The 25690-nt window shown below is 39.4% G+C and overlaps 1 protein-coding gene across 1 annotated transcript in view; it reads left to right on the top strand.

The window, feature by feature from the left end:
* Positions 1-25690, top strand: part of ARPP21 (cAMP regulated phosphoprotein 21) — a 306084-nt gene that overhangs the window by 3494 nt on the left and 276900 nt on the right. The window lies entirely within an intron of this gene.

Below are 25690 nucleotides of genomic sequence, written 5' to 3'. Positions count from 1 at the left end.
AGCTAGCTTCTGATAGACCATCCACTGTGCAATAGTTACTTTAGGTAATTAGTATTAATGAGGTTACATCTTAATGCATCAGAAAATGTTTGGGAGTCTAGAAATCACACTTGTAAGCAGTCTTGTTGAACATTTGCTGTCTTGCATTACGATTAAAGCCTATTTAATGTAATTGTTAGACTAAAAATTGTCTTAAAACAAAAGTTGTCTAAATGTTAGGTAGCAGCTATGTTACATTTATACATGATGTGTTAATTATTAACAATGCCAATATATTTCAAACAGGGTTTTTTTTTTTTATTGATTAACCAAAATCATTGATGAAATGTTGGTGATTTATTTTCAACTTACATACAAAATTACAATTTCCAATTGAGCTTATTGTACATTTCTCTTCTTGTCAATACTGAGTAGCCTTCTTCAATAAAATTGTATGCCTAAAATCTTAAAATTTAAAATCTAAGAAACAGAAGCCATATTCTGAAGTAATTAAGACTTTATATATGGCTTTTTATATAATTAGCAAAATTGAAGATAAGAAATCATTGATCTGTCCTGCTTGACCAAATGCTCTCTAAAACATTAGGGACCTGCATGTCTCATGATACCATACTGATCTTTTCTCTTCTCTGTTCTATTAAAAATAAAATAAAATTTGCTATATAATTTTTTTTTTTTTTTTTTTTATAATAATGCCTGATATATTTTAGTACAATCTTTATTTTATTAGTGTTTCAGTGGGATCTGTAAGATTCAACAAAAATAACTTTTCTGGCCTAGCTGTAGCACATTTTATTTAATTGCATCTATCTACATCTCTATCTCTGTTTCTTTGCCTGTATATCTGTCTACCTGTCCGTCTACCTTTGTGTGATACAAAGAATATACATTTTATACATCTATATTTATAATTTTTTTCCACATATATAGAGTCTTTTTTATAGCTGTACAATGAAAAATTTCACAATGAATGAATAGGTTCAGGTATAGTGTTGTATAAAATAGGAGCACTGTGAGTGGATAGATTGTAAGGACATGTATATATTTTTATTAATTAATGTGATAACATGTTACTTTAATAACACAAGTTAAAAAATATTAAGTACTGCAGCAACTTTACCAAAGCTTTGTATTGGTGTTATTACATCTCATTATTGCTATGTATGAATTTGTTCATTAACTAGATGTAGAATACATTTATTCCCTAAGCATAATTAAGTTGTCAATATATAGAGGCATTTTCCATACCCCAGGATTTTCAAATCTTTTCTCTGGATGTAAAACAAAGGTGTATGTATGTATGTATGTGTGTGTGTGTATATATATATATATATATATATATATATATATATATATATATATATATATATATATATATATATATATATATATATATATATATAAATTCAGCATCTTCGATATAGGTGTAGAAATAAGAATGCTCAACTGCCTTCTGGGTTTTTCAGTACTAATATTAAGCAGCATTTATATTCTCAGTCTTCAACCTTTATATGGCAAATAGATAGTGGTATGCAACTTGAAAAAAAACTGTCATTTCTGAAAGGTTTGTTTGCAAAATATGTGTCGTTATAAAGGAAACTTGTTTAACATAAATTTCTTGATATCATCTCATTCAAGACCGACAACGTGGTCTATCAAATAGTGAATGCAGAAAGCAGAGGGATGAGTAAGATGATTAACCCTTGATAATTGTTTGCTAGTTAGACTGCTGCTTAATTTTTTTGATGCCAGACACATACAGTAAGATAGAAGTATTTGGGAATGTTAACATGCTTCCCTTCCTTATCTTGAGAGGAGGAGGCTGGAGCAACTTGAGGTAGACCCATCCAATAGCCACCATGAGTTAGTGGTATTAACCAGTGGTGGGAAATATTCTCCTTGGATTGTGCAACTCCAGAACTATATAAATGTAAATGGTCTGCATCTCCCGTACGTACAGACCGCTTTCTCTAACTTCTTTTTTTATTTTTTTTAATCTTCATTTTCAGTTTTAGCATTCAACACATATAAAGGGTAGTCAACAAAGAAATAAATAAGCATTCCAAACCATAAATGATTGAACACATTTGTAACAATATAAGGTGTAAGAAATTCCATATCCCTATGCGACACATCCAAAATATGCCAGTTACCAAAATCTATTTGGTAGAGGCTAATAAGAACCATTCGGCCCATCTAGTCTGCCTAATTATCAAAATACTTAAATTAGTCCCTGGCCTTATCTTAAGTCTAGGATAGCCTTATGCCTATCCCACACATGCTTAAACTGTGTTAATCTCTACTACTTCAGCTGAAAGGCTATTCCATGCATCCACTACCCTCTCTGTAAAATAATACTTCCTGAAATTATTTTTAAACCTTTGTCCTTTTAATTTAAGACTTTTTTTTAAGTTTTTATTTTTTTTAAATATAGTCTCCTCCTTTACTGTGTTGTTTGTCATACCCCCTGTCTTGTCTTTCCTCCAAGCTTTACATGTTAAGATCCCTTAACCTATCCTGGTAAGCTTTATCCTGCAATCCATGAACCAGTTTAGTAGCCCTTCTCTAAACTCTTTCCAAAGTATCAATATCCTTCTGAAAGTATGGTCTCCAGTACTGACTCACCGCCATCTTGAAAACCCGGAAGTATTAAATATAAGGACACGGTTATGGAGTATGCCGAAACCGGAAGTACCACCATCTTAGTGGTGGCGAGTTGCTTCCGGTTATGGCCAAATTTGGGCATCAAATTACCGAAATAGCAGCTACTCCTGTTTCCCATACCTACAAGGGGACATATATAGGTGTGCTGGCTGGAGGTAAGACATATTGCACCTGAGGAAGACCATAGAAGGTCAAAACGTGTTGTGCCAGCTGCTATATTACATTTTATTTTGTTGTTTTATATACTGAAATAAATTTCTGTTTGAACTAATCTCATTTGGCTCCTGAGTTCCTGATAAAGACTTCAAACCAGAAAACATCTAGTAGAAGTAACCATATCCTGTGTTGCTGAAATGCCTCTATAGTACAGAGCCTAACTTATTTGGCTCTGGAAATTGTGAGTGTGTCTTTCTCTTTTCATAATATTGTATACTTGATACAACAATACACACTATGTTGTATTTTATATTCATTGTATACAGGGTCCACAGGTAAATATCATTACTGGAAATAGGACCTTTTATGTGAACATTTAACAAAAAGGTAAAATATATTACTGAGGTTTTGCACTATCACCTTTTTTCTTCTACTTTGATTCATATACATAGTGTATAAAGTGGCTATACACTAAGGTGAGTTTAAGCTGCACCGGTTTTACTATTTTTCAAGTTCAGCACCCTTTTCCCTTCTATTGTTTATTTTGGTTTGCACTCAGTGGTGTATCCTGGTTTTGTGCTGCCCTAGGCAGGACAAAACTCAGGCGCCCCCTCCCGCCCACGCCACCCCCACCCAACCCTCCCTCCCCCGCCCGCGCCACCCCCACCCAACCCTTCCCCCGTCCCGCCTTCTAAATACACACACACACATTCACTGACAAATACGCATACACTAGGTAACAGAAACACACACACTAACAGACACACTCACTAACAGACACACACACTCACTAGCAGATACACACACACACACTCACACTAACAGACACACACACACAGTCTAACAGACACACACACACAGTCTAACAGACACACACACACTTACAGACACACACACTAACACACACTTACAGACACACACACACACACACACACACACTAACACACACACACTAACACACACACACACAGACCCACACACTAACAGACACACACACACACACACACTAACAGACACACACACACACACACTAACAGACACACACACACACACTAACAGACACACACACACTAACAGACACACACACACTAACAGACACACACACACTAACAGACACACACACTAACAGACACACACACACTTACAGACATACACACACACACTAACAGACACACACATACAGACATACACACACACATACAGACATACAGACATACACACACACTAACAGACATACACACACACTGACATACACACACACACACTAACAGACATACACACACACTGACATACACACACACACACTAACTGACATACACACACACACACTAACAGACACACACAGACACACACAGACCCACACACTAACAGACATACACACACTAACACACACACTAACAGACATACACACACTAACACACACACTGACTGACATACAGACACACACACACTTACAGACATACACACACACTAACAGACACACACACACACTAACAGACACACACACACACAGACACACTAACAGACATACACAGACATACAAACTCACTCACATATTTAATATTTTTTTTTTTTAAATTTAACCCCCCCCCCCCAGCCTCCTTACCTTTGGGATACGGGGTATCTGTCTCCCTGGTGGTCCAGTGGCTGCTGGGCAGTGCGGGTAGGTGGGCGGGCGGCGAAGGAGCACTTCCTCTGAGCGGTCTGCTCAGCTCCCTCGCGCGCCGCAGAGTGATGCTGGGAGGCGGAGCCGGAATATGACGTCATAGCCTCACTCTGCGGCGCGCGAGGGAGCTGAGCAGACCGCTCAGAGGAAGTGCTCCTTCGCCGCCCGCCCACCTACCCGCACTGCCCAGCAGCCCGCCGGCCGCCCAGCATGCCTTGTTAGCCGCAAGGCTAACAAGGCATTTGGGGGCGGCTTTTTTTGCCGCCCCCTGAAAAATGCCGCCCAAGGCAAATGCCTTGTTTGCCTCGCGGCTAATACGCCCCTGTTTGCACTGTGTACAAAACTCCAAGTGAGGTCTCACCAGTGTTCTGTACAATGGCATGACCATTTCTCTCTTTTTTTACTGCTAATACCTCTACCTATACAACCAAGCATTCTGCTAGCATGTCCTGCTGCTCTATTACATTGTCTGCCTACCTTTAAGTCATTTGAAATAATTACGCCTAAATCCCTTTTCTCAGATGTTGACGTTGGTAGGGTATCAAATATTCTATACTCTGCCCTTGGGTTTTTCTGTGTGTGCTTTGGAGGCTCTTATAACTTGCTTTGCCTCTTTCTGCCTTATCTTATAGATCTGTCTCTCTTCCTCACTCTGGTTTTTTTTTTGTAATTACTAAATGCTAACTTTTTGCTTCTTACTATTTTGGCCACTTTTGCTGAGTACCACAGTGGTTTCTTAATTTTTCTGCCCTTCCTCACAAGCATAATGACATTTTCTGTTGCTTTCAGTAGTTCAACATTTACATAATCACATTTTTCCTGGACTCAATTTACACTGTTCCAGTCTGATAAGTACTTCTTTACGCATATTCTAATGTTAGAAAAGTCTGGTTTTCTAACATTTAAAACATTTTTTTTTCTTGTGTGGCGTGACTCAGTCACTTTTCTCATATTAAACCACACTGACTGGTAATCACTAGATCCTAAACTGTCACCTACAGTAATATCTGATACTAAATGTTCATTTGTTACCACTAAATCTAGTATGGCTTCTTTACGAGTTGGCTCCTCAACGACTTGTTTTAGAGATAATCCCAGCAGGGAATTTAGAATATGTGTGCTCCTGGTACAAGCAGCTATTTTGGTTTTCCAGTTCATATCTGGAAGATTAAAGTCTCCCATGATAATAACTTCACCCTTCATTGTCATTTTAGCTATTTCCTCAACTAGTAGTTTGTCTAACTGTTCTATTTACCCAGGGGGCCTGTAAATCACACCTACACAAGTTCACCTAACTAACTTTAATTAGGTTAGATTTAATACTATCCATCAGGGCCACCACTCCCCTTTCTTGCCTTCTCTGTCTTTTCAATATAAAGAGTACCCTGGTATTGCTATATCCCAGTCATTTTTCCCATTATACCATGTCTCAGTAAATGCCACTAAATCTACATTCTCAGTTGCCATTATTGCCATAAGTCCATGGAACTGATTCCCTAAACTGTGAGCATTAGTAGACATGACTAATCAGCTTATCATTTTTTAACACACTCGCTACAGTTGCTTTCTGTCCTTGTTTTTTTGGGGGGGATTGGATTGATGTTTTATCACCCTTTTGTCCCCCCTCCTAGTTTAAATACTTACTAGGAAAACCTCTGAACAGTTAACTGAGAACATGTGTTCCCTTTTGAGAAAGTTGCAAACCATCTTTTTTGTACAGTTCATTTCTATTCCAAAGAAAGCTACCATGAGAATTGAAGCCAAATCCTTGCTCCTGACACCATTCACCAAGCTACATGTTAAAGTCCCTGATATGCATCCGACTGTCATTCTGAGTGTTATGCACAGGCAGAAGTTCAGAGAATGACAGTGTGGAAGCAACCTGCCCATATCATTGGCAAAAACGCAGAAAACTTAATTTACCTCTGAAACCTCATTACAAGCCAAATCATTTGATGGACAAGTACATCCAATTCCCCTTCCTGCTTTGCTTGCTTAACCATAATGTAAATACGTATCCTGTCTCTGTGAGCAGTAGTTCCAGAAAGACATCTCACAAGGCCACTATTGTCCAGCTCCACACCTCTTATGAAAGAATCCCCCAACAACAACTGCGTTCTATCAGGTCTCACTTTGTTCTTTTTGTCATTGGCTTCACTCTTGCACACCTTAGGCATAGAGGATGGTGGTTCCACAAACTCACTGCCTGAGCCTGTCTCCATAACACCACTACAATCTGACTGTGCAGTATGCCTTTTATCCACATCTCTAAGTCTACCAGATCCTACAGTAATCCATATGCCATTTATAGGACAGTTCTGCAGCAGTGGATTTGCAACAGTCCCAGCCTGAGCTTGTTTAACAGATCATTTACAAATATCAGACTTCATAAATACAATCTCCTGCTCCAATATTGAGAACTGTCTACAGATTAGACAACATGCAAACCTCCAAAAAGTGGAGCATGAAACCAATGCACAACAACTATTACACTGAACTAAGTATGCCATTTTAATGAGATGAGGAGTTAAAATTTAAACAAATCTTACTTTTTGTTTCTTTGTTCCACCTTCTGTGTACCTCAGACTACTCCAGTTTATCTCCAGAATATCTCCAAATACGCTTTGTAGCAGCTCTTAGAAGCAGCAGCCAAGTTATATAAGCCAAACTAATATCTACAACTTTTATATACACTCCTAAAAGCACCACCCCCTAAGAATGCAACACCTGAGTGGACCTGTACTTATTTGCAAACACCTAACTCATTTAATGAAATGCCTTCATCATGGTAGGGAGTAGGAAGTTTTTAGATGACCATGGGCTGTAAGTTTTTATTTGGTAGAAGAAAGGTAGCAAGAATGTAATGTAACCCCTCTGCCAGTCCTTACATTGGCTTCCTGTATGCTATAGGAGTCAGTTCAAGGTACTAACTCACACCTGTAAAGCACTGAACAACTCTAGCCCCTCTTATATCTCCTCACAGATCCATAGGTATGTCCCTTCTCGGTCTCTCCGCTCTGCCCGTGACAACCTCCTGTCCGTTGTCCGCACCCGTACGGCCAACTCGCGCTTGCAGGACTTCTCGCGGGCGGCTCCCTTCCTATGGAATAGCTATGGAATTGCCTAAAAGCCCATCTCTTTAGGAAAGCTTATGGCCTCCAAGACTAACCCTTACCTCACATACCTGTCTCTTGCCCTCTCCTAAAGGGCAGCCCACCTTATTTGATTGCAAATTCCTGTCCTAATGTGTTTTACACCCCACCTCCTATAGAATGTAAGCTCGATTGAGCAGGGTCCTCTTCTACCTATTGTTCCTGTAAGTTTATTTGTAACTGTCCTATTTATAGTTAAATCCCCTCTCATAATACTGTAAAGCGCTACGGAATCTGTTGGCGCTATATAAATGGCAATAATAATAATAGTAATAATAACTAAAAGAAAAAATAGTAGGAGAGACAGAGAAAGTGAGTGTACAAATTGTGGTGAGAGAGTGAAGAGAGGGTTGGGGCAAGGGTGGGAGGATACAATGCAACCATTAGGGACTCTGTCAGCATCTCAAGGCCAACACCCCACTGGATGACAAGGGGAATGCAGAGAGGCTGAATCATCCTGCTCCAATAAGTAGGGCAACCAGGTCTTCCATGTTTCCAGTTATTGTTTTGCCCTGCCTAATGAATGTGTGGTTTGCTCGTCCATCATTCTTATTTTTTTCATCAGACCTGTCACTTTTGGAATGAAGGGGCAGAGTATTGTATAATGAAAAACAGGAACCAGTGATCTAGCAGCTGTCTCAGGTGTTTGGAAAGTGTTATTTTTATACCTGGAGATCTGGAGTTTGGTATGGGAGAATAACATGTCATATATAATGGGCAAATAAATGCATAATATTTATATTGCTTTTCCAATTATCTAATTTATAATTATAAAACTTTCTTTCTTTCTTTATTTTTTTTCTCATTTATCTAATTTTTTTTTCACCTATATTCTTCAGTCCTAAAGGTCTCTGATATTGCTGATAAAAATATTATGCATTTATTTAAGCAAATCATTTATTGGATTTCTATACAGTCCAAAGTTAAGATGGTGCTTTCATTGCTTCCTGTTACATGGGATAAGAATCATCTCTGTCTTATGTTGCGGTGATCATGTGATCCAGGATGACCACCAAATGGAAATGATGGCATATATCATGTAAGTGAAGGGTGGAAGTGGCATTATGTAACTCGCGATCACATGATCTGGAACTGCCTGCAGCTGTGGACCATCGCAGAGGATTAAGTACACTATATATATAATTTTGTGAGTACAGGGGGTGTCAGAGGCACCTAAAGAAGTCAAACTGTGTTGTGTCTTTTGGTGCAGGCCAGTTGTGAGATATTGAAAAAAGTGTAGTGTCAGGTTCAATTGATCAGTTGATGAAGATCGGTGATTTTGTGAGGCTAAGAGGAAGGACTGGATGAAAAGGTCAGTATTGTGGGAGAAGTTTTCTTGACAAAGGAAGTGGAGCTTACCTTGACCTCCACTTTTTGTCAAGATTTGAAAGGTGTAAGAAAAATACATAAGACATGGTAGTCCCTAATTGTCTCATGTATTTTTTTTTTTTTTTTTTTTAAGAGAACAGATCAGAAATGAATAAAATAAGAACATATTCTGAAAGAGAAATAGAGGATGATATGATAGGAGAAAGGTAAGCTTGTGGTGACAGAGCCTTTTAAAAATATTTTCTGTTTACTCTCAGTTTGGCAGTTTTCTTTTTACAAGAAAAAATCCAAATAGATCTTCTATTTTACAATTCCATGAATGTGGACAGATGTAATCTGTCAAGTAGTAATACTTAAGAGCATCAATAGATATTTTAAGCATGCTCATGATGGATTCACCTGACATTTTAAAAGTTACATTAAGTATTTTTTCCTATCATATACATTGCTTTTACAATAATTACATTAATGACTATTGCCAAATACATTGTTATGTAAACGTTGATTAAAATGTTGAACTTTTGCTTGTAGACTCACAATGTTCTTGTAGCTCTTAATTAAATTATAATAAGGCAACACACTTCCATGGAATACGTTATCAAAGAATGAAAAGCATTGATCAAAATGTCCTTAAACTTTGCTTGAAAAGAACTGGTGGAATGGTCCAACACTGATATTGACACAAATTACTACTTTAATTGATTTTATTAACATATAATTTAAATTGGCCTGAGGGGAACCTAAATCTTTGTTTATCTCATTGTGCATTTTACATAGGAAAAAGGGTCAACATTTTGAATTCCTTATATAAATCTTTTTCAAATTGACATCAATGTTAATTCCTCTAGTTACTTAATATGTATATCATAGTAACATGATAGATATTCCATGCTGCCCAATTTTGCAGTGTAAATGTTAATGTGAGAAAGTAACTTGATTTAGCATTTTAAACTTCACGTGTCATGTGCATTTCAGTCTAGACTGTCCTATGCAATATTCTTTTTTGAAATGTGTGTGCTCTTATACAGTGTGAGGTACTTCTTGCCAAGGACCTTCTTGCATGAAGCCAAGAGACCAGCCTCATTCCTATGTCTTAAATGTGTGCTGTAAATGCAATTACGCTAGATATTTGCCTGTGGGGGCGGGGGGGAGGAGTCTAAAATGTGGGACTACTACACATTGCAGACCTGAATACTACATTGGTCAGAGCCAAAACAGCAGCTGTAGACTGAGAAGTAGAAAACTGGTCTGATGATCACTAAACACAGAAGTTACTTACGTTAGATAAATAGATATTGGATAATTAGTTATGTACATGGATAATATATATCTATAATGGTGAATAGACATGACTCTATTCGTGATAACAGGACAATATGAGATGGCCTACTTTGAAAAAATGGATACTGGTTGGATAATTTTCACATGGTGCATTGTTCAATTACCTCATTTTATAGATATACTAAGTAGAGTTTATATATATATATATACATATATCCTAAACTTTGCCCTCCTGTAAAATCCCCCAAAACTAAAAATCCAATACATGTGCGGCATTGATTATTTAAAGTTGTCAACGTTTCTAGGGACACTTTGTATCGGAGCAACAAGTATGAAGACTATAAATTATTTGCCATCTGCACTAATATTTTTTTTACGATTGAATCTATTTTGCTCAGTCACAAAACACCCATGAATAGTAGTCAGTTTGCTTAAGTGCAGAAATCTGTCCTCTAGTGAATGTCTTGCAGTCTGTGCTAAAAGTGGCTGGTTCCTGAGACCTAGCAAGGTCTGGCAAATTAATATCCAGTTTAATCTGCATAATCTTGATCTAGTAGTAGCTCAGGAAACAAATGGAGTGCAAACAAGTGAATTTACAAAGAGATATTTATAAAAAATATATAGTCTCGTTCTTTGCAGACTTTGTATGTTAAAATGTCCCTGGTCTGTGGAAAGTAAAAGACAGCTATTCTGAAGGGTGGGACATTATTGAAAAAGTGGTTCTCTCCACTGTGGGCCCAATGAGACATTAATTTCTCCCAGCTACAGCAATTTTCTCTAGGAAGTTGCTAAATTATTCTGGACAGGTTTATCCAATATGGTGGACTATGCATAGTAATTAACATGGACGTTGATGGCAGTGCTCTTGTACTAGAAGCAAGCATCCCTGTATATCCATGTGAATGCATTGTATAGGTAAAAGGTATGACTTCCCAAGTAGTATTGCCACACAATTTTCAGTTACTGTGTGATTAGAAAAATATTTTAGAAATTTACTGTCTCTGAGCTTTTCTGAATTTCAGTTGTACGTTTCTAGTCCATATCTAAATGCGTATATTGAGAACAAGTGGTCGTTGAACTGCCACTAACATAAAAAAGTTAGAAACAGTCAAGTCAGCAAGTTCCCAGCTGGTGATAGACAGTTGAAGTTTAGCCTTGGTCTTCCAAGTCTACTTCCTGACCAAATGCATAATTAAAAAGATCAAGCTCCATATTGACAGTCTTATAAGTATCAGGTTAATAAGAAAGGTGATTTCTTTAGCTGCCCAATATTGCAGGGAGTTAGTCGCCAAGTGATACATTTTAAGTAAGATTTGGGTACTACCATTAATGCAGTGTGCTGTGGTGGCCAGTATCCACTAAAGTTATTATAAGACTACACATTTTCTTTGAAGTTCCTCCTCCATCTTACTGTAGTATATAAGTACTCGGGTACTTATAATAAAATCCGTTCAGGTGATAGAAAAATGCTAAACTAGCATTTCATAAGACAGCACAGGCAGAGTTGTTTGTAAAGCTTATAAATGTCCACTATGAAATTACAATAATCCAGTCTATATGAAGATAGCTGTGCAACATGGTGGCGGTAACAATAGGTGAGAGCTGTCAGTCTTGTGCTAGACAGATATAAAGCAGCACGGAGCTGGGATAAGTTATTTAAATGTGGAAGAAAAAATGAAAGCAGAAACAAAAGCTTAGTCTTGGTCAGTGCAAGAATGCCTTGACGAATAGTAAAACAAAAACCCATAATAAATGAACATTTAGCTGCCAGAGCTGCCTTCTCCCTAGTATGTAGAGCATTTTTAAGGAAGCAACAGAAACTACCCAGCATGGAGATTTATTTAATAGCTAATTGCCTTGGCAAGGATAGAACATTGGTGAAGAAATTGAGAGATGCAAGAATGCCAGGATTGGGTTCTGAATAATAAATACAACATGAATTCTTAAGGCAGATAATTTCCTAGGGTCAAATCTCTACCTGGGTGACACAGAAGATTACCATTTCAACACAATTAACTAGTTACAATATATTCGTATCGTTTGTCCATTTTAGATAGCCATCCTGGTCATCTTAACTCATCTTAACAGCAAGCTTACTGATCTTGATCTTTCTGGGTTTTTTTTTAATCAGAGTACAGTAGATATATTAGTTGTACATTGCATATGGATACATATAAACAAAAGAACAGATAACTTGTTTTCTTAACTATGAGTAGGATTATTTCATGATACTATTTAAAAAAGTTGGATTTCGCCCTCTATCCCTTTCATTATTTGTGTAGTTTTTAATTTCATAGTCATCCATATAAACCAACTTATGAGGAATTGCAAAAAAGCACAATTTCATTTTGTAAAATAGGGTGAAAAGTCATTCTATCAATATTGCAAACTGTTTTCTGTGACCTTCTATCTAAGAAAGCTGTCCTTGTTATTCCATGCAATTTTCTTCACAGATGTTTTAATATTCCGGAGGCAAATTAAATTATTATATGTCAAATGAAGTTGATATCGCTTTAGGTAGAGTGGATAGTTTTGATTGCCATTGTCGGTTATATTACCTTCTGTATCCTTGCCATGATTCTCTTTCCAGACATGAAAAAGTGAATAGAAGTACACATTTTAATTTGTGCATTCTAGTTGAGTTTTCAAATGTTTTTTAACTTTACCATCATAAATATGCATTTTTTAAAATATATTCAAGAAGTTGTTTTTTTGTGATATGTAATTATCTTCACTAATAATAGGCATGAATTTATTTTAATTATTACAGTATCAGAATACAGGTTCTGATATTCATAGTTTACTCATACATAATATGAATTCCTTTTATGGTGGTGTAATGGTAGTGTGATACAGAAATGAATTAAATGGCATTGCTCAAGGCCAGAACAGCTGTCTTTTGCAGCATTTTTTTCTTTGGTGGTCACCTTGATTTACATAGTGGCGCAAGTTAAATTTAGTTAAATTTGAACGTTAACATTGATATTTACTATCATTCAGTGCAGGCTGCTTTTCGAGCATAACATAGCTCAGACAGTGGATCTATTTCTCAAGCATAAGCAGGGCCAGCCCAAGACATTGGGATGCTTGGGTCCAAAGATAAAAATTGTTCCCCCCACCCCTCCTTGCACCAAAAGCATGCCAACTTCCATTACGTTATGCAGTGTGTGTAGTGAATGCAATGTCTGTTTGTGTAGTGGATGCAGTGTTTATATCATATTCAGTGTTTCAGTGGATGCAGTGTTTGTGTGTTGTGGATGCTGCTTCTGTGTGCCGTGGATGCTGCGTCTGTGTGTCGTGGATGCTGCATTTGTTATTGTGCCGTGGATGTAGTGTGTATTGTATGCAGTGTGTGTATTCAATATATTGTCTGAGTGTGTATACTGGAGGCAGTATGTGTTTGTTTAGTGGATGCAGTGTCTGTGTGTCGTTGATGCTGTGTCTGTAATTGTGTCATGAATGTAGTGTGTGTTGTATGCAGTGTGTATTGAATATATTGTCTGTGTGTGTATAGTGAAGGCAGTGTGTGTGGTGGATACAGTGTGTCTAGTGCATGTAGTGTCCGTGTATGTAGTAGTGTCTGTGTAGTGCATATAGTTTGTATGTAGAAAATATATACCTATAATACATCACATCACTATCATTACTTGACAAATTCTAAAATGTAGTGAACAAAATTGCAAATAGCTAAATTTAGGCTAATATAACCAACCTGTTGGGTTTGAACATTTTTCCAGATCGGCTACTTTGGCTTAACTGTTGCCATATAGTGGCTAATTCACTACAATTTAAAAACTTAAAAAAAATGTGAAAAACTATAAAAATAAAAAAAAACTGTTACTTACTGACTTGGTTAGGTCAGTGGAGCTAAACTCACGAGACAGCAACTGCTCAGAGCACCTGCCTTGCAAAGACTTCTCATTAAGCAGCACTGGGTAGTCTGTGATTGGACAGTTAAATAAAGTCTGGGTTTGGTTAGAAGAGGAGTGGTTGCAAATGAATGCATGTTTTCATTGGGGGTATATCTGCTAAACCGTGATTTAAAAAAAATATATATTTATTTAAGTAGTGACATTAGTTGTGGCATATCCACTGAATGAAGACTTGTGAAAAAGCCAGATCAGGTTACACATATCAATGTTTGGTACAGGAAAAAATACAAGGTATGTCATACAGTGGCGTTTAGTACTATCTGTCACAATTTAACATTTTATAATGAAAAGAAACGAACTGAAAGAAAAGTAAAGAATAGGAAAGTACAGGGAACTTGAAAGGGCACCCACCCTATTTGCACTTTTAATCAATTTTTGTGGGGTGTCATAAGTTATACCTTCAAACCCGTCTCACCTCCGTCCCCTAAGCCAGGACCGGAGAGCACCGCCGCCTCCCTCGAAGTACGGGGACCCCCCGTTCTCCCCGGCCAGGAGCCACAGTGCAGCGCACCGGCCGGGATTCCTCCCACGTGTTGTGGTTAACACTAATTGGAGGTTAGCCAATCAGACACACCCTGTGTGTATATAAACTAACCTCTCCCTCTTTGTTTACCACTGAGCATTGCACTTGTTATTTTGGATTTCCTGGTTACTGATATTTGGCTTTGTCGCTCGTTATTCCTTCTCTCTGTTTCCCTTGACCTCGGCTTGTGTTTTGACTACCCCTTTTTGCATAACCCAACCATTCTAAGGATCGGTATTGCAATTCTCTCTACTCTGTCCTGTCTGCGTGTTAGGGTTCCCTAGTGAACGTTACAGTGTCCCCTTGTGACCTGTACCGGTATTGCCTGGAAGAGGAATAGCAGTCTGTGAAGGATGCAAAACGTGGATAAGGAATAGCGCTTGTTTCCAGATATATAGTACACCAACGTATGTGAAATAATCTAATGCAATGAGCAGCTAAACATTCGTGTGACTCCTTACAATATCACAAACAAGATTAACAAACAAAGAAAAAAGAATGTAGCACTTATATAATAAATATAGATTATAAATATGTTATATATAATGCATGTGTACCGTCACATGTCGTTACCACCCACAGGTAAGACGTGTGCGGTCCATGTGGATCGGTAAGCTCGATGTTATGCTATGAGAAGGAGGCATGGACCACACACGTCTTACCTGTGGGTGGTAACGATGTGTGACGGTTATTATGCACCGGTGCTCTACCTGTTGATTTTAAACGGTATTTAAACACTGACGGTGAATCAGGAAACATCCAACTTACCGATCTGGTTGAAGAAGCCACGCTACAAGTGGCTAAATGCGTCCCGTTTTTTGGACATTGTGCCTTTTTATTTTATATATTTTATTAATAAATTTATTTTATTTTATCATTCTCTTATCCTGGTTCCCGAATTCGTCATTTACAGATTGGAGTGCAGTCCCCAATCTGCACAACGCTCAGATATTGAGTAATTTCTCTGACTCCCTGCTTGTAAAAGTACCCATTTGGGATTTTAACTTTACATTCTACTATTACAAGCAATACTGCACAATCCCCTGTGTATTTATTCCTCTTCAGGGCAAGATTTACATCTGAAGTAGGGGTGGGTCGCCTACACGAACCCAGAAACGATTTAAACCAGAGCTGGGTCCACAGCTCTCCGTTTGTGAGTGTATATAAGTTACATCTATAGACATCACTTTGTCATGTACTATCTACACTATGTCTGATTAACTTTTATAGATACCGATTTTCTGACACCTAAGTGAGAGTTCTCCTCACTAAACCAAAAGGTGATAATTCATTCAATTCATTTATTTATTATATAAGCGCTACATTCTTTTTTCTTTGTTTGTTAGTCTGGGTAGGATGTTCATCTTCACAGCGTGAAGTCTGCCCAACCACAATATGGGCTTGTCTGTCCATCGCTCTAAGTCCTGGATCAGAATGTGAAACATGGGTGGGTAGTTGTGTATGTAAAGTTGAGTGTGATCTGTTGTGAGCTTAATACCCAGATACGGTAGTGCGTCTGCAGTGATGCTTAGCTTGCATCAGTGCCGTGTCCGGGGCTGAGAGGTGGAAGGACATAGCTGTGGATTTTGCCATGTTAACCTTGTAGCCTGACAAAGTGCTGTACCTATCTAGTAGTTCGGTCAGGTTCCATAAGAATTGTACTGAATCGGATAGGGTAAGCAGGACATCATCAATGTAAGCTGACGTTTTGAGCTGTTGTCCTCCTATGTGCATGCCCTGTATGTGTGGATGTTGTCAAATGGCCTGTAGTAGCAGCTCTATAGACAACACAAAGAGCTGGGGGGACAAGGGGCACCCCTGCCTTGTTCCATTCCTCAATTGAAAGGGAGTAAGGGTAGCTAAGTTAGTAGTTAAGAGTTTGAGCTCTGAGGTTGGAGTAGAGGGCGCGGATTGCCACCACATAGGATTCTGGAAATCCCCACTCCCTGAGAAGGCCAAACAGGTCACCTCAGGGAGTCAAAGGCCTTCTTAGCATCTAGCGACAGTGCCAGAGAAGGCCTCCCGGCTTAAGTGTATTCTCGTAAAGCTGCCTATCTGGGATATCCCACCTGGTCAGGATGAATCATGCGTGGCAGACGTGGTTTGAGTCTGGTTGCAATCACTTTGATTTGATTAGGGAAATCGGACGGTCGTTAGATGCCAGCTCCTCATCTTTTCCAGGTTTTGGCAGTAGTATGATGTTTGCTAGTGCCATATCTGGATCTGAGGAGCCTCCCTCCATAAAATGATTATAAAGGGAGCCAGCTCCTCTCTAAATTTTTTGTAGTACCCTATGTTATAGCCATCGGGACCCGGAGCTTTATTTCCTTGAAGGGCAGCAATCGCAGCTTCCACCTCGAGTTGTGTAATGGGTGCTTGTAAAGCCTCTGCCTCCTCCCCCCTCACTCCCGGCAACCCTGCCGCAGACAAAAAAGTCTTCAAGGCTGCTGGATCGTCAGCTGCCATTCCGTGCGGGAAGTGGTTGCATAAGGTGGAATAGTATTCTGTGAAAACTTTGTTTATGTCATGTGGGGTGTTAGCTAGGTTGCCCTGCTGTGTGCAGACCATGGTGATGGGCCGGAATCCACCCCTGGGGCGCAGTGCTCTGGCTAGCATGGTGTCCATCTAATTGGATTTTTCATCGAACATGCGCCTGGACCAGAGAATGGAGCAGGCCACCCCCTCCAGGGATAGCTATTTGAGGGAGTGTTGTAAGGCATTTAGTTCTGTTAGTTTGTCTGTCGTGGGATTGGCTTTGTGTTGCTGTTCAGCTTATCACAAAGCTGATTGTAACTCTATCATAAATTGTGATATGCGTTGTTTTTTGTGTGTGATAACTTTAATGAAGTGTCCCCTCAGGACTGATTTTGTGTGCCGCCCATACTGCCTCTGCATTGACTTCAGTGGATGTGTTGTGAGTGAAGTTGTCTAAGATAGTGGCGCTTACCGCTTGGCAGATGTCGTTGTCTTTTAACAGGCTAGTGTTTAGTTTCCATGTCCAATTGAAGGAATATTTAAGTTTGCCTAGTGTTACCTCAACGTCTGCGTGGTCTGACCAGGTCATGTTATGTATGTCTGAATGAGCGGGTTTGGCCATCCCTGACCCGTTTATATTATCTATTCTGGAATATGTGCCTTGTGGCATCAAGTAAAATGTAAAGTCACGAGTGTCTGGATGTTGACTGCGCCACGCGTCTAGTAGATGTGTATTAGTGAGGAATGTGTGAAACAGTTTGTCCTGTGCCCCTCTACCATGGGACCTTATGACTCCCGGCCTCGTGCTTTTATCGACCGCCAGACACGGCACTGCATTGAAGTCTCTCCCAACCTGGATCCACATCAGTGGTGAGGCATCGTTTGTGTATGAAAATGACTATCCCCACTCTTTTGTGTATTGTCCTGGCTTCGTAAGCTCAAGTCTATCTGTTAACCTAACCATGGCTGACCTGGGAAGGTGCGTCTCGTGTACCAGGGCGATGTCCGCACCTTTTGCCTTAAGGTACCGCAGGAGCAGTCTCTATTTATTGGGGGGGTTTAACCCTTTGACATTAAAGGATACTATTTTCAGCATCATGGCAAGGTGGGGTGTACGTGCACGGGTAGTGTGTTATGAGCCTCCCCGGCTGGAGCAAATAGGCGAGCCAGTGGTGTAAAGGAGCGATGTTGTGTGTCCCCATAGTGTCTCAGTGCCTTGAGTAAGAACCATAACAAATGAAATATGACCTTGAAACCGAGGTGTAAAAACAGTAAACGTAAACAGAAACAGTTGCCAGAGCAGTCCGGGGGTGCGAGCCCCCCCAAATCGATTTCCTTCCTGACACAGGGTGGAGGCTCCCATTCCCAACCCTCTGTGCTGAAAAGCACAAGACCCATACACAATCAATACATAAATATCAATATATCTATATCAATGTTAAGGGTGCAATACAGTCAGCGTTCTATTGAGATTCGGGTAGTCTCATCGAGGGGGTGGGCTGTTCATTTGGTTATGTGTAAAGTTTACAGGATAGCTTCAGGCTGTGTCTCAAAGGTTGGGCAGGAGGGGTGTGGGGCCAAACGTGCAAAATGGTTCAAACCCTTTACTAGGTGTATATGCATATGTTTTCGTGGGGTGTTTTTGTTTGCTTTTAGTTCTTTTGCATTACAATTTTTTTTCTCATAATTAAGTAATTTTTTTTTTATTTTGGGGGGATTTTCCCCTTTCTCCCCCTCCCCCTCAAACTGTGTCCCCTCACCTGGGTATTTAGTTAATAGGTACCCCTCATGTTTGTTTTAATGAAGAGGGTGTATAGAGGATGCCGGTCAACCTGGCCCCCCCGCCCCCACCCGGCTGTCTCCTGACCCCGTTTGGTGTATGCTAGGTCTCTGTTGGGAGGGGACGAGAGAGTGTGTCCCCTCAACCAAGGGGTTACTAGACAGTGAGGGAGCAAAACAAATCCTACAGAGGACGTGTGACATAACCGGTGCACCGTATCTGTGAAACAGTGGCCACACTAATTCCCCCTGTGCCCTGCCTCCCCCCCCCAGTGTTGCAGGAAAGTTGGTTGCAAACTGGTAGCACATCAGGTGTTGTGTGTGGCTGCACTAGGGACCTCCTGTCAGTGGCTGGGTAGCATGATCCGTGGTGGTCGCTGGTGGCAGAGCATGTGGAAGTCTGGTGGTGGGTCGATGTTGAGACTCTGAAGGAATGCCGTAGTATTGGTATCAGGTAGTAGGGTGTGTTCGTCCATTTTGGAAGGCGACGATCTTGAAGGGGTGACCCCAGGTATTGCGGGTCCCGTATCTCCAGAGTTATTCCATCAAGGGCCTCCACTCCTTCCGCTGTTGCAAGGTTGCCGGAGACAGATACTGGTAGATGGAGAGTACAACATCTTGATATTGCAAGGTTTTGTCCCTGCTGTAGCGTACGATGGCTTCCATGGTGGAGTAGTATTGGAAGTGGATTATGATGTCTCAAGGTGCCGCTCCCTCCACTCTTCTGGCTCGTAGTGCTCAGTGGGCCTGGTTGATTACCCATTTCTCATTGGGTATTTCAGTGAGTAGGTGTTTGAAATACTCCACCATTTTCTCTGCAAGTGGACCTTCATTGGGCGTTTCAGGGAGGCCTCGTATGTGCAGGTTATTTAGCAGTGATATGTTGGTGAGGTCTTCCACTTGCATCTCCAGGTGGTCTAGTTGTTGTGCCATTATTTCAGAGTGATTTACCACCAAGTTGTGGGCCTTTACGACCGTCTCCACACTGTGCTCAAGGTCGGAGGTGCGGGCCCCTAATGCCTGGATTTTGGCCTTGGCTTCTTTGGAGCTGCGGGTGATCTCCCCGGCTAGATAGTTCTTAACCTCCGATAATTTGTGGAGGATTTGTGTGGTGTCACCCAAGTGGCCAGCCGGTGCTTTGCCATCTCTCATGAATGCCGGGGTAAGGAACCATGCAGACTTGCGCGGCTGCCATCTTTTTGCATGGCTGCTTTGCTCCCAAGCCTATGCCTGACATAATAGAGTGGTAAGGACAGAATTTTGGTTCTCAATGCTTCTGATATGTGCTAGATTGAGTTTGGCGGGAGCACTTAGATCAAGCGGCCATGACCATGCCCCTAAACAGTGATTTTTATGTATGGGCAGTGTCCCATTTAACTTAAGATAAGAGAGCTTTATGATAAGAGAATCTTTAGAAGTATCACAAAGGGTTAATTTCATATGTAAGGTCGGCAAGGAAACATCCCCCCCATACTCCTATTGGATAATTTAAATCCACCCTGATAAATCACGAACAGACAACCGGACGCGTCAGGGGCTTGGGGCTTGGGTAGGGCTTGGGGCTTGGGTAGCAAATCCTCACATCAGCGATGTCCGCATGTCAGGATCGTTTATCTAGCCACAGCAACTGACATTCCAGCTACCTAACACAGACTGATTTTTACTCTTATTTAATTAATTCTGGGAGGCTTGGGCATATATTTCTGCTTAGTGTGAGAGTAGAATTTGTGGGTAAGGGCTGCCCTCAAAGGCACATTAGCCTCTACTTCTATTTGAAATAGGTTATAATCCACTCTTATCTATCCCAACCTATACTAATTATACCTCTCTCCTCCACTTGCAAGTTGATAGGAGTTGCAGTAATATACCTAGCTTAATATAAGCATTTACTCTAATACAGATAAAACAAAAGTGACTAAAACTGAAAACTGCTGCTACTCCTATTCTAATTGCAGAATTACTAATTAATTATTAAAGTCCACAGCCCAGTGCATATCCATTTATAGGAAAATGTATAAGTTATCAATATATGTTATCACGTTGTTTTGTTAATGTTGTATGTATTTATTTTAACTAACTATATTAAAAGTTAAGTCTTAACATTAACTGCTAGCTCTCCCACAGACAGACAACAACTTGAGATTTATTTTGTTTTCCCTCTTATTAATAAATCAGGGTGGTTGCAGTAGACATTGCTTACTTAGATTTCAGTAAGGCTTTTGTCACTGTTGCACATAGTAGAATGAGAACCGAAGAGAGGGGATTTTTCAATAAAGAGGACGAGGAGAATCAGTATAGGGGATGCAGAGGAGGAAAGAAAAAGAAAAGAAAAGAGGTACAATCGATAACCCCAATTGGGATTAATAATATCTCCACATATTCCCTTAAGGATAATGAAATTAAGGTCCTAAATAAGGGACTTAAATTTGCACCTTCAAAGAATTTTAATACTTTTCCAGCGTATATAGACTTGATGAAATACAGCAGAAGATTATGTATTAAAAATTTTTTTTTAAATAGACAAAATAATGTAGCAAGCACTTTAGAAGATGACGGTTTTAAACATACCTCTTTTCAAAATAGGTCTAATTTTTACCCCACATATTTGAAACATGGCAATATTGAGGCATTTGAGAAAGCGGTTTTTAATGATTTAAAGAAATTGGAAAACAGAAAAACACAACATAATCTTACCTACGAAGAAAGGACGGCTCTAAAGGGACTCAGAGAAAATGATCAGATTGTCATCAAACCCGCAGACAAGGGCGGTAGTTTGGTGATAATGGACTCTGGAAAGTATGTGGCAGAATGTATGAGACAACTAGAGGATACTGAGGTCTACAAACGATTAGAGGGGAACCCATTGGGGAATATGACAAAGGTACTTACAAAACTTTTAGATAGAGGGAAAATGGAAGGTTTTTTAACGTGTAAAGAATATGAATTTTTAAATATTAAAACACCAAGAATTCCGGTTTTTTATACCCTTCCTAAAGTCCACAAGGACCCAGTAAATCCCCCCGGAAGACCCATAGTCTCGGGTATAGGGTCCCTGTCTTATAATTTATCCAAATACATAAATTCCTTTTTACAACCTTTAGTGGGTAATACCAGCTCTTACTTGAAGGACACTTCAGATGTCCTGAGGATGATCAAAGACCTAGAATGGAATGAGGGGTATGCTTTAGTGACCTGTGATGTTACCTCCCTATACACGTGCATACCTCATGATAGGGGTTGTGCTGCTGCCAAACACTTTCTGGAGTCGGATCAAACATTGGGGCAACAACAGATCAATTTTCTTATTGAGTGCATTAGATGGACTTTAGAGAACAACTATTTCTGGTTCAATTCCCAATTTTTTTTACAACTTAGGGGGACTGCGATGGGCAGTACCTATGCGCCCAGTTATGCCAATTTATTTATGGCCCACTGGGAACATAGTTTTATCTATGGGCAGCATGACTGGAGCGCACGGGTACGGGCCTATCGCAGGTATATCGATGATATGATTTTTATTTGGGATGGACCGGAAAAGGATTTTAATGATTTTTTATGTTTTATGAATAACAATATGTGGGGTATTCACCTCACAAGCTCTTTTAGCTATAAGTCCATTGATTTTTTAGATCTAAAAATTTTTGTTGATGGAGGAGTCCTCAAGACAGAAACCTTTTTCAAGAAGGTAGATGTCAATGGATATGTATCCTACAGCAGTGGGCATTATTCCCCATGGTTAAACAACATACCGAAGGGCCAGCTCCTAAGATTGAAACGAAACTGCACGGAAGAAACTAGATATCAGGAGCAAGCGCAAGATCTCATGAAAAAATTTAAAGAGAAAAAATATCCAGAAGAAATTTTAGAAAAAGCACTTAATGAGGTAAAAGGAAAAACACAGCGGGAACTCATAGATAAAGTACAAGAACAGAGTGAAGATATAGATGGTTTTAAAGATGTTTTAGTGTTTGATCTTAATGACCAGCATAGATCGGTCAAACACATAATAAGGAAATATTGGCCAATATTAAAAACGGATAAAGAGTTGGGAGACCTGTTACCGTCTATACCTAAAGTCACCTTCCGAGGGGCGCCTAGTTTAAGAAGCACTTTAGTACGGAGTTTTCATAAAGAAAAAACAAGGAGACCACCTGGTACGTTTTTAGGGGAATCGAAAGGTTTTTATAAGTGCAAGATGTGCTACGCATGTAGAACTATTAATAAGGGAGATATTAAGACAGATTTAATGTTCAAATCAGGAAGGAACAATAAAGAATTTGACATTAGAGAACATATCAGCTGTTACTCTAATAATGTGATATATCTCCTCCAATGCCCGTGTCACCTACAGTATGTGGGGAGGACTACACGTCCTCTCCATGTTCGTATAAGGGAACACATATATAACATCAAAAGAGGGCTGGAGTGCCATAGTGTCTCTGAACATTTTAAAAATATGCATAATCAGGATCCCAGTGGACTGGAATTTGTGGGGATCAAACGGGTGTTCAGAGATTGGAGGGGAGGGGATTTTATTCGTAAGATCGGACAGGAGGAGATGCGCTGGATCTTTTTACTTGATACTTTATCCCCGTCCGGTCTTAATAAGGATTTTGAGTTATGTAATTTTTTATAGAAGTCCCCCCTTTTCCTAAAGATTTTTATACTCAAGAAAGGAAGTTTTATTTGTATTTATATGGATATTTATATATTTTTTACTTTTTTTCTGTATGTTCTAGGTAGGGGTCTACATTATATAGATAAATTTAAATATGAAGGTTATTTTTTGAGGATATCCCTTTTTTCATACCTTTATAGGATGTGCAGATTTTTTTTTTTTTTTTTTTTCATTTTTTTTCATTTAGGAGATCAACCCCTTTGTTCAAATATGGTATTGCTGCTATAATTGTGTTTTTAAGAGGCAGAGAAGTTTTTATGTGCAATGGTTGTATTTGTATGATGTAGGATTATGCCCTATATTGGCTAATAGTAAGTGTTTTAATATGTGCTTTAGAAATAATCTTTTAGTATTTTAAGAGTATATCGGATGTCCCATAATGGAAGGATATTGAACTTTAATTTGAACACTGAGAGACTTAGTGGCCGATTGGATCACGGCCTGAGGACATCCGATATAAATTTCGTACTTTTGTGGGAGGAGAATATTGCTCGTTTGAGAAAGCCCCGAGAGGCGGGGCGAAACGCGTCACGTGACCACGGCATTGACGCACACGGAAGTGACTGGGAAACATCCACCGGCGAGAGGCACCTCGAAACAGGAGCAAACAGGAGTAAAGACTTACGTTTTAACATCTATCCCTGTTACAGATCGATTTGGTGTGGTGAGCTTGCGGTTGGACTGACCCATTTTTATGTTTTATTGCTTGGAATTCATTTTAAACCAATAAATTTTTGCGTCTACAACAGTGGTTACAAAGAGCTTTTCTGTGGATCCCACGTACCCAAGGGGCTGATCCTCCCTGGGCATGATAGCCGTGAGTGGGGCTTATACCACTCCACATTTGTGAGTTTTTTACCTATAGGGATTTTATATATATGTGTTTTATGTGTATATTTTTACTTTAATGCACTAGGAGTACCTCCTATTGTCCCCCCTCCCTGTTTTTGTCTCCCTGATTACAGTACCCAGCTACCAACATTGACAGGCTATAAGGCTATAAGTATATTTGTGTCAGTGATTTGGGTGCACATACTTGTCTTTGGGTCTCTGTTTAAATCACTATTTTACATTTGGAGAGTCACTGGATGATTTTAGAGGTGTCTCTATACATATTTCTCAGCGCACTAGCACTTTTCTCTTTTCTGTATTACGTGGTACCATTTTACCAGGGTACATTGCTGGTGCTGCTTATTTTATTGTATTATTATATAATATTTTTTTGTCTATCAGTTTGAATCTTGCGCCAATTTATCTTATTTGTATACATAGTAGAATGGTCACAAAAAAATCTTTAAGTTTGGATTCCAATTTTGCTGAAGGGCTTAGGCAGTGGCTAAGTGACAGGCAACAGAGGGTTGTAGTCAATGGAATATATTTGAAGCAAGGTCTACTTACCAGTAGGGTACCTCAGGGATCTGTACTTGGACCCATTCTCTTTAATATTTTATTAGTGAAATATTACCATCAGGATGTCTTGCTGGTAAGATATGTATTTTTGCTGATGATACAAAGATATTCAACAGGGTTGATGTTCCAAGATGGATACGCCAAATGGCAAATGATTTAGGTAAACTAGAAAAATGGTAAGAGCTGTGGCAACTGACATTTAATGTGGGCAAGATAATACATCTTGTGCAGAAAAACCCAAGGGCAGACTAAAGAATGTTTGATACAGTACTAACCAACATCTGAGGAAAGGGATTTAGGAGTAATTATTTCAGATGACTTAAAGGTAGGCAGACAATGTAATAGAGCAACATGAAATGCTAGCAGAATGTTTTGTTGTATAAGGAGGTATTAGCAGTAGAAAGAGGGAAGTGCTCGTTCCATTGTACAGAACACTGGTGAGACCTCACTTGGAGTATTGTACGCAGTCCTGGAGACCGTATCTTCAGAAGGATATTGCTAATTTGGAGAGAGTTCAGAGAAGGGCTACTAAACAGGTTCATGATTGCAGGATAAAACTTACAAGGAAAGGTTAAAGGAACTTAACATGTATAGCTTGGAGGAAAGACGAGACAGGGGGGATATGATAGAAACATTTAAATAGAT

Source organism: Pelobates fuscus, chromosome 4 (assembly GCF_036172605.1).
Source record: "Pelobates fuscus isolate aPelFus1 chromosome 4, aPelFus1.pri, whole genome shotgun sequence".
NCBI classification, from domain to species: domain Eukaryota; kingdom Metazoa; phylum Chordata; class Amphibia; order Anura; family Pelobatidae; genus Pelobates; species Pelobates fuscus.
The sequence above is the reverse complement of the archived record's forward strand: the minus strand, read 5'-3'. Positions and strand labels throughout refer to the sequence as shown.